The 16,271-nt window shown below is 31.2% G+C and overlaps 1 protein-coding gene across 1 annotated transcript in view; it reads left to right on the plus strand.

The window, feature by feature from the left end:
- The first annotated feature begins 638 nt into the window (after positions 1 to 638).
- The window catches only part of MS3_00005079 (uncharacterized protein), a 124,324-nt gene continuing 108,691 nt past the window's right edge, over positions 639 to 16,271 (plus strand). Inside the window, exon 1 of the mRNA XM_051213097.1 lies at positions 639 to 999. The gene's annotated coding sequence lies outside the window, so the exon portion shown is untranslated. The remainder of the gene's footprint in view (positions 1,000 to 16,271) is intronic.

Consider the following 16,271-nt stretch of genomic DNA (forward strand, 5'->3'; position numbering starts at 1 on the left):
TCATACATAATAATTTATTCCTCTAATCTCAAGATATGTAATCATTAATAAAAATTGTGTAACATTTCATGTATTAAAACTATGACTAGCTAATTGAAACAGTTGTTTTCTTTTTCTTTTTTTGATGATAAAATCACCTTGCGCCTACACTTTCGTTTAGTTGAAAATACAATTAATGAATGTAGATACCGATGTCCGTTTGATATCATTACATGTATCTTTTTTCTTCTTTTTTTTAAAGAAAAGAATCTCATTTCGTACTAATGAAAAGAAACGGTGTGTATTATAACAACTAGTCAATTCATTCTAATATTTAATATAACCTAAAATTAACTGTAAAATTACAATATTTATCTCTTTTCTATTAACATTGTTACCATTTAAAAAAACAAACTTAATTTTCCACCATTTATACAAAGAAATATTCACACTTATTTATTATACCTGTCAGTCAAACAATCTGTCTATAATTATTCAACTTTATATAGTCTAGATTAGATTGTGGACAGACACATTTTTATATGTGGTTAGACAAATAAATGTACAGACATTCAAATGAATAATATAATAGGGAGACCATGGGAACTAAACAACTTACCATTATTTTAATTATTATATATATATATATATATATATACTAATAATTTGTATTAAAATAGACAAAAACAGGTAGCTCTCATTTATCTTGTTTTTTCTACTTTAAGCATGTTTACAAACATAATGAATCCACAATGTATATACATCACTATATACGAATAAACCTTTATTTGAATATGATCGAAATTAGATTTTAGAAAATATTCTTTGATTATTATCAAATATTATCATAGTGAAACTACTTTACTTCTATTATTGGAACGTATAAAAGTTTTTTTCCATTTACTCATTAAAATTAAGTAGTTTGTTTGTAAGTAGTATTAAAAAAAGAAGAAAAAACAAACAAACAAACGAACCGTTCTGATGTGGATTATTCATTCTACGTGATAAATTACTATATATGTAAGTGATCTTATTAACAATTAATAATTTATATGATTAATTATTTTTATTTCTATAATTATTTAAATATTTTGACAATGATAGATGGTAGCGCAATATCATGAGTTGGTTAAAATTAGACATTAACAACGTTGGATACTGACCTGATCAATGATCTAGAGATTAAGTGTTCGAGAGCGAAACCGACAAATCCTTGGTTTGAATTCTACAGATAGGATTGTGGATACGCACTGCTAAGGAGTCCTATACTAGGACAAAATGACCGTTCAATACTCTCAAGTTATTAATGATGATCTAGCTTACATTGACTCATGAATTCAACTGTTAAATAACTTAGATACATCTGCGGTGTAATCTGTTAGACTTTAAGAAAGTTAACTAAAATGGAGAAATGTTATTCCAGTTTTATTTTATATCTAATCAGATTAGATGAATTAAAACACAATAATTTGATTATACAAACTACTTGTTGGTTACGTAACTAAACATTAAATGTTACGAAGTTATTCTGTTTTAAGTTGAAATCTTTTCAGCTTAAATAACTAATATATTCAAGTATACTTTTATATATATAATGACACTAAACTAACTCTTAAATATCTCTAGGGTTCTTATACCTCTTTAAATTCAACAGATCTATTAAGATATTACTTATCTATTTCCATTGACTATATCGAAAATATCAAAAGGAAACTATGTTCGCTTAGGTAAATTATAAACAAAATTATGCTAGATTCACTTAGTGTTCTTTTACTTGTATCTTCCCATTGTTATTTAGGACTGCAATTGACTTGTCTCATTTGGCATATTTGCATCCTGTGCAGATTGCCTCGATATAGCCTTAAGTCACAGGCTTCTTAATGTGTTAAAACTAAAGATATTTTATTTATATCAAGTTTTGTTCATTATTATTATTATTGTCTTAACGTATTTCAATACAATTGGCTTGATTACATTTGAATTGTTCGGAAAAAAATAAATGAATATGCCTTCTGAATTTAGAAAATAAAGCTGCTATCATAAAACTGTCTTATAGATACAAATTAACAGGTCACTAAAAGTTGTCTATGCATTTCTAAAGCTGATAATTGGATTTCAACATAATCGTTTTAATGTATGATAATCGTTGTTAGATCGAAAGTTTCTTAGATCCGTTCTGTATAGATCTGTGAGTATGCAGTGTTATGAAGTTCCAGAGTAGAACATGGGATCTTTTTAGTGTTCTTCGATTTTCAGTGTTTTTTCAAAACAATATCAGTTAACAGTTATAACTGTCTTTAAACTAAATATTTCCTACAAATCTCATGTCTTACTATCAATAAAAATATGGATTTAATCGTGTGTTTAGAGTTTACTGTTATGATTATAAACTTTGATTTGTTATTGACCGCCTATAGTTTTCTGCGTCAAAACTATTTAAGGTCTTTAAAGCCCATCCATAGGCTTGTTACTACACTTTACGATGTGCAGAAAAAAATAAGCTTCAGACCAGACAATAGGTACTCAGTATAGGTAAGCTATGGCTAGGAATTTAATCCATGACGTGGGTTTCATCCTATTCGGTACAGGTCATTTTGATGTACCCCGGTTCCAGTGTTGACGTTTTTACTGCTAGTCACTAAACGAATATATTAAAAATGTGTAACTCAAAAATATCTCAAGGTATGTATGCCAACATAGAATAATCAATTGTAGTCATTTATGTAAACAACGGCAAAATTCAAACCGTTACATATAAGGTAACATATATTTACATTTGTTTGTATATGACTATTAAATTATCAAATGTTCATTACATTATCAACTATTTTAAACTGTTATATTTAACTTGTCTTAACCTGCTATGTAAGATTTTCAAACATGTCTACTTACTTAAAAATGTCAAATATTGAGTTTTGTGAACTTTGCATAAACTATTGATAAATGAAGCTGGAGAATGTTTTGAAAGACTTTCAGCATGAAATACTACTACTTGGTAAAAATAATCATGATTTTCGGGTATCAATGTTTGTGTTTAAAGTTAGATTTATTGAAAGTGTAATTAAGTGTCCACATATGAGTCACTGAAAAAAGTCATTGCTTCATCCTTATCATATACAAATTGATACATATTCAGTGTTAGATTTCATCAAAACAGTTTTATCCAACTTATGAGCAGAAAGTGGAAGATCAATGTCTTCTTTGTTCAATGTGTGAATTATATCCATCAGTTTCGGACATTTTAACATTGGTTTATCATTTGAATACTGAGTATCAGAGTACAACTTTCATAAGGGATTTCATTCTAACCCCTTTGTTTCACTATATTTGTGTTTTTCATTCGTATCATTAGGGTACTGTACATTAATATGTTCATAGAGAATACTATCCGACTAATATGGACACTTGAAATGAAAAATTTAGTGAAAATTAAACCACAGTATATGAAACTTACCTACTAAATTAATGGAAAGATGGGATTAAGTACTAAATGCAACATATTTATTGAACAATGAACACATTTTGGTTAATTTCGGCCAAGTCAAATGTAAATTAGACTTTACATGTACGATTTCTTCTGAGTGCTTATTGATTTTGTAGTCACCAGTTTAAATGCAACTAATCAAACCCTATTAGCTTAGTGAATGAAAATTAAGGAAGCACGATCAGTCACTTAGTAGACTAATTACTTTTAAATGACTGGTTATATTTCAAATTAGTCAGAAAACTATAATAAAATATCCATGGAGGAAGTTATATTCAAAATATTTATCAGCATGTGCTGAATTGTAGTCTGATTTGTCAACAAAACAACAAATTTTACTATCATTATCAAATAAGACAAAACAATTAGAGACTTTTCCATCAGTTGTATTTTAGTATAATCTACATGACTAATTAGTTGTTTTCAAACTGAAAATTAGTCATATCTATATAATTACACTTATTATCAGATTGGGGGGCTTTTTTGTGAAGGTTGTAGTAATTTACTAGTGAAATTCATCAGTCGATTAAAGCTAGACCACTTGGGTTCGAATCCTGCGTGCGAGATCGTGAATGCACACCGCTGATAAGTCGTATACTAGGATGAAACGGCCGTCCATTGCTTCCAGGTTTTCTATGGTGGTCTATCTTTAATCGACTCGTGAATTCAACTATTGATTTATACATATCTCAATTTATCTAATTATTAGATTAAATAATTTGAAATGTAATTGTTTAATTAAACGATTTGTATTAGGGAAAAATATAGTAATTAAGGATATAGACCATTGTAATAAAACAAATCGTTTTGTTTACAATTAAAGGAAATTACTACACTATTTATTGATTATGAATTGTATTTATATTTTTGACTTGAAATCAGAAAAGAAAAACAAACTAACAAAATGATCTTCCGCTCATATTAAATTTTTAAAGTATATTATGACCTCAACACATGGTTGGGGCTCCATGTGCCGACACTTTCAAAAGGAAGTTGAATCAACTAAGAGACCATCATTGTCAGGATGAACACAGGCCATCAAGCCTCTTGTCCTTTTCAAATTGAAACTGATTGAAATCAATGGTATAACTCTTGTAAATTACCCAGTTAACTTTTTGGAAAACCTGTAGCTTACAATGAATTTGTTGTTGTTGTTAATATTATACACATGTTTTACAGCTCTTAGAAGAAAAATGTCTAATCTAAACATAAAATAAGATTAAGAAATTTGTATATCATAAATATGTATATTTTTTAAAAATTAGATCAATGTAAGTCAAAGTTTTAGTTTAGGAAAGAAATCTCATTGAAAAATGTATAACTTCAGAATTCATAATTGTCTGTTATTAGATGAACACTTCCTAGGAGTCCCATACTATGATTGTCTAATCTAATACTAAACTTTAATGTAAACAATGGGATTCAATAATCTCCATAAAATCTTTATAGTATTGCATAGTACGTCAATTATCTCATAGTTACTTCGAGACTTATAATTTCTATGGGAAGGGGGATCTCGCGTGAGGGATAGTGAATGTGCACTGAAGAGGAGTCCCATACTAGGACAAAATGGCCGTCCAATGCTTCTAGGTTTTCAATATTGGTGTAGCTTCGATCGACTAATGAAATAAACTTATTACATTACTTCAAGATCTATTTATTGTATAGGTCTAAGAATCAGAGAAGAAAGTTCCTATCAGAATATGAAGATTAATATTATTATTTTATAAATCATGAAAACTTAAAAGAACTTGTCAATTTCTTTACTAATTAAAAAAATTCCCCTAAAATGTATTTACTACTTATTTCATAAGTACATTAACATTAACTTAAAGTGTATGTTTTTCTTGTTTAACTGTTTTTAATTGTCTTTGTCCAATGCTCCAGTTTTCATTCTTTCTTCTTCTATTAATGTATTCATTCAATGAAGAATAAAATGAACTTTAATAATAATTACAAACTAATAAAAAAGTCGTATCAGAAGAGGTTTTGTGAAGATTTTAGTAATTTAAATTGTTGAGACCATGAGTCAATTGAAACTAGACCACCGTGGAAAACCTAGAAGCATTAAACGGCTATCCCATCTTAGTATGGGACTCCTCAGTAGTTCACATACACGATCCCGCCTCATGGGACTCGAAGCCAAGACTTATCAGTCTGGCGCGCGAACGCTTAACCTCTAGACCACTGAACTGACCGGCATCCAACAATGTTAATATCTAACTTCAACTAATCCACAAAATTGAGCGACACACCCACCACTGTCATCACTTTCTTTTCATATCTATAGGTCATTAATTTCTTTGAGTATATCTTGTTTATATCCACTTATCCCTTTTGTGAATATATGATTAGTTCATTGGTTAATATGTATTGTGTACTTATAAATCTATACAATTAATCTATGTTTTTTTGTTGTTGTCATTGTTCTTTCGTCTTGGTATGAGTCATTTAGTAAACACGGAAATAAAGATGTCACTATACTAGTATATTAATCTTTTTTGTTTGTTTGAAAAAAGCAACATTTATTTGTCACTGATGTCTAGATTATACAAAGAAAGTATAAAGAAAAATTAATAATAAGTCTTTCGGTAAGTCTTTTTTTTTCTAACAAAAAGTCATGGAATGTAACATTAAAAGCAACATACACACACACACACATGGATGTTAAGTCATTGAACATTTGTAGTGAATTCATTTTATCAATGAAAAAACAAACAATCTATTTCTTCTTCCGGTTTAGAATGAATAATTAGTCATAAGTAGTATAATTTCCAAAATTAACTGGTATCTTATGTTTTATTCCTTTCAATTCTTTTAAGAAACATCTATTGGAATGTATAAATAAATAAAAGTGGAATATCCGGAAGATTTCAGCACAACTGATAATGTACTTATTCACTTTGTTGTGATATTAATTATTATCTTTCTGAATCCTTTAGTTTAAGATACTTATCATTTATAATATAGAGAAAACTAATTATTTCGTATACTTTGGTCTTGATATAAAAGCTGATACCAATTAAGAATAGTGTGCCCAAATGCCCTGATACGATCGAGGGTGTGGAAAGTCAGCTATCCCACTCGGAATGCTCTCACATGACCACGCGTATACAACCACCGCCAGAGAAATCCTACTCAATTACTGTTGTTTACGAAATTGAGGGAACAAAAAGCGAATGTCCGGTGCTTTAACCGGGTTGGTGGACACGGAGAGTTCACCTAGGGCAGTTGGAAAACCCTCACTCCAAACCAATGGTGCATATGGGCTCCAAGATTCTGAAGGAACAAATGGCGTATGAACCAATCGTTGGTCACCTGCTACCATGGGACTGCATCTCCTTACGTTGCTCCACTGCCTTGTGGATTAGACCTTCAGGTCGAAGGCTCCGGGTGTGGCCCCCTAAGAAAACCACCTGCTTCGGTTCGGGCACCCGGATAGTATCACAGCCCTCACACATATCAAGTGAGATCTGTATGGCGCATATGTATTTGGTGCTTCTTTGTACCAATATCTATGTCTTCAAATAAATAAATATAGTATTATCTCAGCCGAAAACCTTTTTTTTTCTTTTTTCAACTAGTTCAAGATGTCTTGTTTTGTATAAGTAAATTTGGTAATAGAACAGTTAGTCACAAAAAATAAAGAATACAAATGAATATGTTTAACTTAATAAAACATAGATCAACATAATCACTTACGGAAGAAGTTCAGTACTTTCAAATTCAAATGTAATATATCAGTATTTTTACACTTTATTACATTACAATATATAGCCTTTTGAATCATAATTGTAAGTAATTATAGCTGAGAAATGAAAGATTAAAAGATGGAATATTAAAAACTACCAACAGTGTGGATGATGATTTTAATGGTATGTCAATATTATTGATAATGAGGGAAACAATGTCAATTGAACCACTCGAGATCATAAACCAATATTATCAAAATAATACAATGCACATTATTTTTCACACTATGCTCTTTAATGTTTTTATTTTTTCTCTTATATCTCAATTTGTCTAGTCTTATCATTGAATTATTTAAACGCTATATGAGTTAGATATTTAGCATTGTCAATTTTGTTAGTTAAAAAAGTTTTTTTAACAAACTGCAGTATTCAGAAGGGGTTTTGTGGAGATTCTAGTAATTTCAATAGTTGAAATCGTAAGTCAGTTGAAGCTAGATCACTATGGAAAACCTGGAAGCACTGAACGACCATCTTATCCTAGTATGGGACTTCTCATCAGTGCATATGCACGATCCCGCACTGCACGAGATTCGAACCCAGGACCCATCGGTCTCGCACGCGAGCGCCTAACCACTAGACCACTGAGTTGACCGGCATCCAACGGTGTTAATGTCTAACTTCAACCAATCCACTAGATTACACTACCGTCCACCATTATCCTCAGTGAGCTTATATCTCACAACAACCATTAGATGACGGCTCAGTGGTCTAATGTTTAAGCGCTCGCGTGCGAGAACGATAGGTCCTGGGTTCGGATCTCGCGGGGTGCGGGATTGTGGATGTGCACTGCTGAGAAGTCCCATACTAAGACGAAAAGGCCATCTAGTGCTTTCAGGTTTTCCATGGTGATCTAACTTCAATCGAATCACGATTTCAGCTATTGAAACTGCACTTTGCTACTTAGAATTCGAAGGAACCATTCCGATCAGTAACGTGATGATAAACCCTTATAAAGCTGCACAGATTATTTCATTTAATGTGTCTTTAAAAGTTTTGTTACCAAGATATTTACCTTCATAAAATACAAAAAAATTTACCTAGATGACAGCCATGTATATTATTTAGAACACTATGATCCCACAGGTTCCAATGAAATCTATCACCAGTGACTTCCTGTTCGCATTTAAAACAGATTTTGTTGAGACTATAATTTACACAGGGCCTTTGAGTGACACCAAAGTAACCTTAAGAAAATTCACCTACTCACTAAGATCTGAAGAGAGTTATAAATTGGTGTGAGAAATCAGAATTGGGACCTAGAGATAGAAGTTAGGGTTAGAAATTAGATTCAGGGTTTACATCACGAGCTGACATCAGCTATACTGTCAAAATATTATTTATCTATATGGATGAATAAATGACGCGCCAAAATTCAAGATTCGCTGTTGTAAATCACACTAGCTCATTCATAAATTATAATCTAACCAAATATTAACTTTTACGTAGAAAAATCATAGCGATTTTTGTCCCGATTTTCTTAGTTCTTATTTATCTTGGTGACTAACATATTTTCTGGGTTAATAATAAGAAACTAAACATTTAACTCAAAAATTAAATTTAACTCATCTACAAAGTACATGTGTATAGAATTGGCTTTGAGTTATGCTGTTTATGAAAGAATTAATGATACTATCCATATGTCCATGACAAAATAGGCAGACTGGGTTTGGAACATAAAACCTATACGTTATAATTAATTAAGTGATAAATTACAGCTTTACCAAACCTTTATCTATTAAACCTCAGCTTCAGAACCCTTTGTAACTACCCAGAGTTAATCAGACTGAAAATCTGTATTTCGAAAATAAATATGAACATCTATACTTCGAAAATTGATCATATTAACTGAAAATTTATACATATCTAAAGTAATATTTATTGCATTATTGTTGAAATCTTTCCACTAAACTTAACACAACTAATAATTACGTCATGAAGTATTAACTTATTAATTATACTTTAACTTAGATCTAATCTATTTTAGGGGCTTGATATTTGACTTCAGTTAAATCGTATAAACGATTGTTATTGAATATACATATGTCGTTTATTCTCGTACATAATTATCGACTTAACTTGTGTTCGTGAATAACGAAATTAAATAAGTCAAATACAAGAATAGATTTTTGAATACGTATATTTTATACACTTTTTGATCTGAACAGACAATCATAGGGACAAAGTGAAGGTAGCAAAAAGAAGAGAGTCAAGCAAAATGACGAGCAGTGAAGAAGACAAGTGAGCCAACTCGATTTAATCAAGCATGAATCAATATTTATAGTCACCCAAAAGTAAGTTACAGACATGTAATAATTAAGACAAGAAATACACACACACACACTCATACAAAGAAACAGTCAAAGTTGATGGGCGAATAAATAACAAAGTTAAAATGTAGCATGAGAACAATGAATAAACTGTCCTGTTCATAAGCTAGAATAAGCTGTGTGGGTTCAACATAGGACCAGGCATTACACTCTAATAGATCTTTAAACAGAATCTGTACATATATGGACATATGTACACATGAAATTAATATAATAACCAAGCATAAATTATAAATAACATATATATATATATATATATATATATATAACCAGATTTAGTTATTTATTTCTCTGAAGAAGTGACTTACACCAAATCACGAAACGTCAAAAAATCTAATTCCTCTACTCATTGGGATATTACAAACATATTACTTTCATTTATGACAATCTACTCAATGCTCAATTTATTCGAAATTGTCAAATCAAACCTTAGTAATGATACCTATGAGTATAAATTAACTTATTTAATTTTAAACTGTAATTACTCTATGACTGTTATAAACTTTCATTTATCTGACATCTTTCTAATGTTTATTATCCAAAAAAGAATATTGTTTTATGTAAGAAAATAAAATATATGTCTTCTTAGAAATTAAAAAAAAACAATTTCGATTAAATAAAAAGAAATTTATATTTTATTTATGTAAAATAATTTTAATAATTGAGATCATGAGTCAATTGAAGCTAGACCATCGTGGGAAACCTGGAAGCACTGGACGGCAGTGCTATTGCGCGACTTCTCAGCAGTACCCATCCACGGCCCCGCCTCGTGAGGTTCAAACCCGGGACCCATCAGTCTCGCGCGGGCGCTTAAACGATCTGTTGTGAGATAATAACTTACTGAGGACAATGGCGGGTGGTGGCGCAACTTCATGGATCGATTGAAGTTAGATATCAACACCATTGGATGCCAGTCAGATCAGTAGTCTATAGGTTAAGTGTTCGCGCGCCAGACTGATAGGTCTTGGCTTCGAGTCCCGTGAGGCGGGATCGTGGATGTGCACTACTGAAAAGTCGCATACTAAGATGGGATGGCCGTCCAATGCTTCTAGGTTTCCCATGGTGGTCTAGCTTTAATTGACTAATGATCGCAACTGTTGAAATTACTATATTCTTCACAAAACCCCTTTTGATACTAAAATAATTTTATTAAAGTTTTTTAATGTATCGATATATTACTAACATGTGGTGTGATTTCCCAGGACTTAATCAATCCCTCTCCATACATAAATATGTTTTACAAAGTATCATTTAATCATTGTGTAAAAAATTGGTATCTTTATTCTCTCCGCCCCCCCTCCAATCAAAACAGAGAACTAGTTTTAAAATATTTTCTTTATGAGAAATCTTTGTGTAAAAAAGATGTGAAATCAAATGTTAAAAAAATATTAGCATAAAATTAAATAGAATAAAACAAAGAAGCATAGTTGCTTTATTCCTTCCCAACTTCAAAAACTTCTTCCATTCAACTATAACCAACTTTGCATTCTTCTGTTTTTTTTTATACTTTATATTCTTCAATAAAATGAAGTCATGCTGTTTGTTGTAAATTTTGACAAATATTTATTAAGAAGCATTGGAAATAAGTGAATGAAGCCCAGAAAATAAGTTTATATATATACAGTCGGGAATATATTTTCGGATATAAGGCCCCCCATGAACATTTACTATTCATCTAACTTTTTGTTTCCCCTTATTATCAAGATTCACCTACTAGACAAAGGTGAATTGAGAAAAAACCTTTAATGAAAAAGAGAAATAGTATGAAAATCTATTGAATCTTTGAAAGTTACACAGAAATATCTCTTTAAATAGTAATAATACATAAATGTAACACTATTTTTAAATTTTCCTCCAAAGAAATGTATTATTATCAATCTATAAAATGTATTTGAATTAAAAAGGAAGAAGAATGAATAGTTGCCATAATCGAACTGAACAATTTATATATATAATAGCAATATTATAGTAACCACGTTTTGAAAGAAAAAAAAGATAAAAGTAATGATTCAGCTTTTCCTTTTTAATATGTACACATAGTTGTATTCTTAATTTTGATTATTTCCGAGGTTAAATATTGAAACCAACTATTTTTCAGTACTATGTAGGTTAATAAATCAAGATTTCAATAGCTGAAATCGTGAGTCAATTGATGCTAGATCACCGTGGAAAACCTGGAAGCACTGGACAGCCGTTTCGTCCTATTGTGGGACTCCTCAGCAGGTCTGTTGTGAGATATCAGCTCATTGAAGACAATGGTGACAGTGGCGCAATTTCGTGGATTGGCTGAGGTTACACATTAACACCATTGGATGTCGGCCGGCTCAGTGGTCTAGTGTTTAAGCGCTCACGTGTGGGACTGATGGATCCTGTGTTCGAATCTCGCAGGGATCAGGATCGTGGATGTGCACTGCTGAGGAGTCCCACAATAGGACGAAACATCCCCCCAGTGCTTCCAGGATTTTCATGGTGGTCTAGCTTCAATCGACTCATGACTTCAACAATTAAATTACTATAATATCCATAAAACCCCTCTCTGATTATAAAAATAAAATTTGTTGAAATTGTCCTAAACGAGGAAAAGAAACTATATGAAGAGAAGTTTGGATAGAAAACCCGATAAGTTATATTGTAACATTTACATTATAAATGTACGTATTTAATCGTAAAAGGTCTTTTATATTACTTACAATTGACAGAAATTAGAAATTCTGATGATCGATAAATCTATGTCTTGGGTCACTGAAATTAATGTTGCTATCGTAGAAACATGAAACCGAATATATGTCAATCTCAAGCTCTTTAGACAAGTGGTCGTATTGTAACATTATCGATAAAATTTGACTATCGCTAGGGACTAGATAATTACCGCATTGATTTCAACTGGGTAATTTATTAAAATATCAAATATTTTGTACGTAAATTATTATTAGTTTGTGGATTTGTGGAGATTGTAATATTTCAACAGTTAAATTCACGAGTCGATATAAGCTAGATTACCACGGAAAGCCTGAAAGAATTACAGAGCCGTTTCGTGCTAGTATGGAACTCCTCAGAAGTGCGCATCCATGATCTCGCACATGGGACTCGAACACAGGATCTTCGGTCTCGGGTGCGAACATCCAAACTCTAGACCATTGAGCAGGTATCCAGTAGTGTAAATGCCTGACTTCAGTCAATCTATGATCTTGCGCAACCCATACTAATACGAAACGGTCGTTCAGTGCTTCTAGGTTTTCAATGGTGGTTTAGCTTAAACCTACTCGTAAATTCAACTGTGACATAAATTCTCGTCAGAAACAGGAGACTATTTCCTTCTATTTGTACTATTTTTGACCAAACAAACAGAAATATTATATCCCAGTATTACGTAACGTATTACGAACATTGATAGTGTTGTAATAAAATAAATTATTAAATGCCTTTTTCACTTATTAGTTTATTTCATCGATCTATTGGTAAACTTGGACATATTTTTAATGACTAGTAAATTCGCTTTTCTATACTTATTAACTTGGTGTGAATAACACTGCTAGCATTATCAAAAATATATTATATATATATCAATGTTATACACCAATGTTATGCAACCAATGTTTTGGGAAAAAAGAAATGGGAATAGGAAAAGAATAACATGGTATAAGCGAGACTAAGTTATATATTACCATAATAATAATAACAATAATTAATTAATTCTCTAGGGAATATTAATTAATTTGACATTCTTTATCTGACTAACCACAGTAAAAGTACATTTAGCTATAATAAACACATATTACTTCGACTTACCTATTTATAACTTACTTTTCTCATATTTCTTGACGATATTCGTTAAATGTTTCAATGTGTACATTTCTTCTGTTATGTACTGACTTACGTCAGTTACCCCTTATGGAGGAGCATAGGCTATCCACTGGCATTCTCCAAACCAACTCTGTCATAAGTTCTCCTTTCCAGTTATTACCAATTAGTTTGCATTCCTTCGATGTCTACTTCTAATTACGGACGCTGTGAGTTCTTTGGTCTTCCTCTTTTTCATTTCCCTTAAGGATTCCAAGTGAGCAACAATGTACAAACTAGATCATATGTTGAAATTTTTAACAAACATTTATACTGAAAACAGTATTTTAAGTAATATATATATATATATATACTTGTTACTTACAAACTATTCATTTATTAGATTGAGATCATGAACCGATTAATGATAGACCGTCATTGAAAACCTGGAAGCACTGGACGGCCGTTTCGTCCTATTGTGGGACTCCCCAGCAGTGCGCATCCACGATCCCACTCACGGGATCCGAACCCAGGGCCTTCAGTATCATGCGTTCAATGGTGTTAATGTCTAACCCCAACTAATCCACGAAATCGCCTGACCATCTTCCATCGTAACGAGGTAGATAATTGTTTCTACCCAACACGGATTAACTCCACTGGTCACGGTTTCTCACTAAAACTCCGAGAATTCCGTCATGAAGCTAGTCACTTGTGAGTACATGGTAATTATCAGTATAGAGGTTGCGCATCCACGATCTTGCACGCGAGACCAGCCTAACTTGGAACGACTCATGAATTTATCTTTTAAAATAAAATTATTGGTATTCAACTCAAACAATAAATGAGGAACAGTGTACAAACTAGGTCATATGTTGAAATTTTTAACAAACAGTATATTAAGTAGTATGTATATATACATACTTGTTACTTACAAACTATTCATTCATGAACTGATTAATACTTCATATATAAAAATGAAAAAAAAGATTACACCTTGTAATTTCAGTACACATGTTCTCTGATTCAAACAAAACAAAAGTAAAGCAAAAATTACTTTTATTCATTTATCACTGTCATTAACATCATTGTTACTACTGTAACTTGTTAAGAATGTTATTACTTTTCATAATTTTTATTCACATTCATTTAACCGACTTTTAAATTAATTAACATTATCTTTGGATTATTGAAATGTACACTACTACTAGACAGAATATAACTCAGTAATGTAAAACATTCATTTACTATATTCCTTAGTTGTTGTTTTTTATTTTCTCTATATGGAATGTGTTAAATGGATTACCATTTATAATCTTATTGTAAGTGTAAATGGAGAGAACATTAATTCAACAAGTTTTCTTCTGTGAATGAAAATTCTTTTATTGAAATTCAGAAGTAGTGTTGGCTTTTGTTTCTTCCATAAAACTAATTAGATTAATGAATTAATATAAAGTAATCATAGTATGATTAGTTAAGGGTCAGACATTGTTAGTTAACTAAATAATTATATGAATACATGACCTTTTGCTTAAATAAACGTCTGTATATCTTTGACATCATAATAATGTTAGATTATAAGAAGAATTAAATTAATAAGTCATTCATTTGATTATAAATTCTGACAATATTGTCAGTTACAAGACTAATGATAATGATGATGGTTCCTGGTAATCGAATTGGGTCAAACCTAGAAAAAAACAACATAAAATCTTACCTGAAATGATTATTTTTTTGTGTGTGACTTATTATTAGTAAATTACTAACATATTTTGTAAATAATCATCGTTTACGCGTGAGATCGATAGATCCTGGATTCGAATCTCGCGGGAGCAGGATCGTGGATGTGCACTGCTGGGGAGTCTCATAATAAGGCGAAACTATCAAATTAATAAAAAAATTAAAGAAAAGTATAATCAAAACATTAAGATCATTTCTTGTATATTCAAATTCTTACAATTCATATTTCTACTTACAATTATAATTTTAGTAAGAAAGGTTTCAATTTGATTAAATAGTAAACATTTTATCATGTTGAATACAAAGCAAGTTTGAAATCCTTAAGTTCTTAACAAAAAAATCATAAGTTAATACCAGTTAAACAACTATGAAACTTCCGAGACAAATAAATACATATTAGAAGGGTTTTTTGTGGATATTATAGTAATTTCAATAGTCGAGATCATGAGTCAGTTGAAACTAGATCACAATGGAAAACCTGGAGGCACTCGACGGCCGCCTCGTCTTATTATGGTACTCCTCAGCAGTGCACATCCACGATACCACCTCACGAGATTACAACCCAGGATCTATCAGTCTCGCTCATCATTGCTAAGCCTCTAGACCACTGATCTGATCGGCATACAACGCTGTTAATTCCTAACTTCAACTAATCCATGAAATTGAGCGACACATCCACCATTTTATTCAGTGAAATACTATCTCACAACAGACTCGATTGAACTCCACTGATCACTGTTTCTCACTAGAACTCCAATAAATACCTCTTGAAACCAGTCACTAGTGAGTATAAGTTGATTAATATCAGAAGGGATTTTTTGTGGATATTATATTTATTTCAATAGTTGAGATCATAAATGTTTAGTTATATATTATGGTACACACTGATCTATTTTTATTTTTAAATCAGGATATGATTAAATTACAAAGATTTCCTTATTGTAATAAGAATGTACTGAAATTTATTCTACTAGCAACTCAGTATAGAGGTGACATTTTATTTATACCACTTTGTAGGGACTAATCTAAAAGAAGTGTGGTTAGAGCAAACAGAAAACATTTTCAAAACACAAAGTCGAAGATTTTGCAATGTTGGAATATTCCGAATGTAAATCAATGTATATCAGTAGAGTTTCAAATTATTGATTAATGTTGTAAAATTTAAACTATCGAGTCGCAGGTTATAATCGACTGAACCTGAGCAATTCGGTA

The sequence above is a fragment of the Schistosoma haematobium genome, chromosome 3 (assembly GCF_000699445.3).
Source record: "Schistosoma haematobium chromosome 3, whole genome shotgun sequence".
Classification (NCBI taxonomy): Eukaryota; Metazoa; Platyhelminthes; class Trematoda; order Strigeidida; family Schistosomatidae; genus Schistosoma; species Schistosoma haematobium.